This window comes from Oratosquilla oratoria, chromosome 9 (genome assembly GCF_046742065.1).
Source record: "Oratosquilla oratoria isolate Oo_2021 chromosome 9, ASM4674206v1, whole genome shotgun sequence".
Lineage (NCBI taxonomy): Eukaryota > Metazoa > Arthropoda > Malacostraca > Stomatopoda > Squillidae > Oratosquilla > Oratosquilla oratoria.
Window position 1 is genome coordinate 75491656 of NC_134785.1, and position 4997 is coordinate 75496652.

Here is a 4997-nt window from a genome sequence, read left to right on the forward strand (position 1 = left end):
CAGCTTCACCTTGTCTCCATACTTGTGTCATGTCTACCTTATTCTTGCATCTCATTCCTCTTCTTCTAAGAGGAGGAGTGATGGTCAGGTGGTTTAAGTGGTCGACTCTTGGCTTCTGGCTTGTGAGTTCGAGTCCCTTTTGGTCGATGGGTTTTGATATCTACGAAGTCTAGATTTTCCTTTGTAGATTCCCCAGGATCCCCCCAGGATCTTCGCCCGTAATTTTTAACGGTAAATAAGCTCTACTCACCATCAAATTCCCATGAAGTGGGAAGTGAGAAACCCAATGGTAGAGCAAGCCCTGTAAGTTGAGGATTTTTTTTTTTTTTTTTTTTTTTTTGGCCGACGTTTGGGTTGCCACCCCACTTGGCCAAGGCTGTCGGGTACCGGGAATCGAACTCAAGACCACCTGCTCATGAGTACGACACAGTATTCATTGGGCCACCGTGCGGCCCTTTCATCGGTATATATTGACAGGAAACCAATGTATGTTATAATGAGATGAAATTTGTATGAATGTACGTATGTATACATGTATGTATGCATGCATGTATGTATGCATGCATGTATGAATATACGTATAGCGTGTATGTACGTACGTTTGTATGTAAACATGTATGTGCGTATGTATGTAAACATGTATATATGTATGTACGTACGTATGTATGTATGTATGTATGTATGTATATATGTATGTATGTATGTGTGTACCTATGTATGTATGTATGTATGTATGTATGTATATATGTATGTATGTATGTATGTATGCATGTATGTAAGTATGTATCTATGTGTATATGTACGTATGTTTCTTTGTTTCTGAACACCTAGACGACCTCAAACTAAGATAACCACACGACAGGGGCACCCCTCACATATCATTTCTGGTGATCCATTCGTACCGAAAGAGAGAGAGAGAGAGAAAGAGAGAAAGAAAGAGACAAAGAAAGAAAGAGAGAGAGATTGAGAGAGACAGAGAGAGAGAGAGAGAGAGAGAGAGAGAGAGAGAGAGAGAGAGCAAGGAAGAGAGAGAATGAAAGAAAGAGAGAGAGAGAGAGAGAGAGGGAGAGGGACCGACTCTCATTCAGGAGACTATCCATCTTGTCCGGATTGCCTGACTGGATAGAAGCCTTGGATCTCTCGTGGTCCGAGTAGTTCTTTAATGTGACCCCTTTTGACCCGATGTGACCTGGGACACCGAAGTTGGTCCCCGATAGTGTGACGTCACTCTGAACCAGGTCAGGCCTCCAAGGACATTTTATAGTTTTATTATGTTTTATTTTTATTTTTCATATTATTTTATTTGCTTGTTTGCTACAATTTATTCATAATTTGTATATTATTTCGTTTTTGTTTATCTGTATTTATGTATTTGTTATCTTTTTTGTTTATTTGTTTTATTCATTTATTTGTATTTTCATAGGTTTTATTTATTCATCTATTTAGCTTTTAGTTTAATTTATTTATTTGCTTTTTAATTTAAACATTTTGTTGTGACTGCCCGGTCATAGTTGTTGGTTACCGACTTTTCTGTCAGCGAATTCCCTCCAGCTGACATTTACAGGACTCGAACTTGTTTGGAACCCTAATGGCGAAGGACGGGTAACGATCCTGGGAACGAGGCAAGAGCGAAGTCATAATCACAAGTGAAAATACTCCGGTCATGACTTTAATTAACAAACTTCATTACACATTGGAAGTTTGGTTTGAGTTATGTGAAGTTAATGCCTATTGGAAAAGAAAGGAGAGGGAGAAGGAAGAAAGAGGAGGAAGGAGGAGGAAGAGGAGGAAGAGGAGGAAGGAGGAGGAACAGGAGGAAGAGGAAGAAGGAGGAAGGAGAGGTGGGAGGAGGAGGAAAAAAGACGAAATAGAAGTGAAGATTGTAGTTTGGTGGTGGAGGCTGAGGTGGGGGAGGAGGAAGGAGAAGAAGGAGGAGGAGGACGGAGGAGGGGGAGGAGGAGGAGAGGAAGAAGGAGGAAGAGAGGGAGAGGGAAGAAGGAGGAAAAGGAAGAGGAAAAGATAGAGATGAAGATTGTGGTATTAGTGGTGGAGGGTAAAGAGGAAGAAGGGGAGGAGGAGGAGGAGGAGGAGGAGGAGGGAGCAGAAAGAGGAATAGGAGGAGAAGATGGAGGTGATGTTGGGGGTATTACATAAGAACATGATAATAAAGGAGAATACAAGAGACCATAAGGCCTACACTAGGCAATTCCATGTCCATTACCACCTGTTATCCCCATTCATAAAGTTGTCTTGGTGGAAGAGTAAGAAGAGGAACAGGAGGAGGAACAAGAGGAGAAGGAGGAGGGGCAAAAAGAGAGGAAGAGGAGGAGGAGGAGGAAGATTAAGTCTTGATGTAGTCTGAGTTTAATCCCATATTACCTCTGATGAAATATTGAATTTGGTCCAACCCAGAGGGCTCAAATCACCTGAAAAGTCAATTCTGGATTTATTTATTATTTTACTGTTGTTATTATTGTTATTATTATTATTATTATTATCATTATTATTATTATTATTATTATTATTATTATTATTACTATTATTATCATCAATATTATTATTATTATAATTATTATTATTATTATTATTATTATTATCTATATCATAATTATTATTACTATAATTATTATTATTATTATCATCATTATTATTATTATTATTATTATTATTATTGTTATTATTATTATTATTATTATCATCATCATCATTATTATTATTATTATTATCATCATCATCATTATTATTATCATTATTATTATTATTATTATTATTCATCCTTGGTATATGTATGTATGTATTATTATTATTATTATTATTATTATTATTATTATTATTATTATCATTATATATCATCATTATTATATCATTATTATTATATTGTTATTATTATATCATATATATGTATATGTATATATATATATATATATAAACGTATATATGTATGCATGTATACATATATATATACATAAAACACAGGAAGAACTGGAGAGGGGGAACTAGAAGAAATGGAAACGTAACTGGAAGGAGAAAGGAAAGAGAGAGGTGAAGAAAGAAAGAATTAAAGTAAAGAATAGATTGCAGGAATATGGGGGTGGTGGTTGAGGGAAGAGAGAAGTTGAAACAATACCAGAAAGGAAAATTGGATAAAAGCCGTAAATGAAGAAAGAGAAGAAAAAGGAGGAGAAGAATAAAAAGAAAGAGAAAAAGGAGGAGGAGGAGGAGGAGTAGGAGGAGAAGAATAAGAAAGAGAAGAAGGAGGAGAAGAATAAGAAGAAAGAGAAGGAGGAGGAGAGGAAGAAGAAGAAAAAGAAAAGAATTAGAAGAAAGAGAAGAAGGCCAAGAAGAAGAAAGGAAGAAATAGAAGGAGGAGAATGCAAAGAAGAAGAACAAGAAGAAAGAGAAGAAGGAGGAGGAGGGGAAGGAGGAAGAGGAGAAGGAGAATAAGAAGAAAGAGAGGAGGAGGAAGAGAAGAAAAAAGTAAGAAATTGAATAAACGAGATGTAACAAGAGAGTCGAAGAAAACGGGGGCACAAGAAACCCGAAGAAAATGGAATTGAAAAGAAGAATTAGAAAAGAAAATGGGAGGTGTCTGGTTTCCTTCTCACATGGTGTTTTCTCTTTTCCATCTCCTCTTCCTTCTCCTCTTTTTATCCACTCTCCTCTCTTCTCTTTCTACTCTCTTTTCTCTCTTCTTCTCTTTACTTAGAGGGAATGTGGTGAGTTATTGGTTAGCATCACTGGCTACCGTACTAAAGGAGTAGAGTTCGAGTCCCGTTTGTAGTGAAAATTTAGTTTTGTGAAGGATTGTGTCACTTTTATTCGTACACAACTCTGGTACCAAATATGATTAATTTCCTAAATAAATAGAAATAAATAAATAAATAAATGGAAATAATGATAATAATAAATAAGTAATAACACATTGGTAACCTAAACATCTATGGATATAGCCGACCTAATATGTTGAAAAAATGAAACGAAATTAAATGAAAGAACTAATAACAAAATAAAATAAAACAGATACAGCGAAGATTGCATCTAGGATCTCCATGGCAACTGAAATCCGTAACTAGTCTACATAACCTCGAAAGTTATTAGAATATTTGAAAAATCTACAATCACAAACTTTTAGTATTTTCTTTAAAAACGTTTCGCAGGAATGTAAACGATAACGACATCTCGTTCCTATGCGCACGATGTTATTGAATTCGTCGTGTTCTTAGAACTCCCACGGGTGGATTGGTAAGTATACAATGATAGGCGTGACAAAAAGAGAGAGAGAGGGAAAAGAGAGGGAGGAAGAGGAATATTTTTCCTTACTCTTTTCCTCCCTCATTTCCCTTTCAACTCTTCTTTGGTCATCAAATCTATCTCCACCCCCTCACCTCAACTCCAGTTTCAGACAGTCTTTTGTTTTTAGACGAGTCTCTCTCTCTCTCTCTCTCTCTCTCTCTCTCTCTCTCTCTCTCTCTCTCTCCCCATCTCCCTCCTTCTCTTCTTCCTTCTCCCCTTCCCTCCTTCCCTCTCCCCCCTCTCTCTCTCCCTCTCTCACTATGTTTGTCTGTCTGTTTGTATTTCTGTCTCTCTGCCTGTCATTTTTTGTCTTTTCTTTTTCTTTTGCAAAAAAATGTGGATCGTCGGAATGTTTCCCCGTCCGAGCACGGTTCCTCCGTTTATTGCATTTCTAAATGGCACTTATTCGCAAGCCTTGATTAACTTCTGCAACCCCTTGACCTCTCGTTGCAGATTTTTTCTAGTAAAAAAAAAACAAAAACAAAAAAAAACAAGAAAAAAAAACAATGTATACATGAAATTATAGAATACAAGTTTTTCTAGACCAAAAAACGTCAATGAATAGATAGATAAAACAGTACATAAAACAATAAAATGAACAGATAAATAAAGGTGATTATTAAGATTAGTATGCAAGATGGTAACTGTATTAAAACAAACAACCACAGTAAAATTATTAATTAAGAAATGAAAATAAGTACACA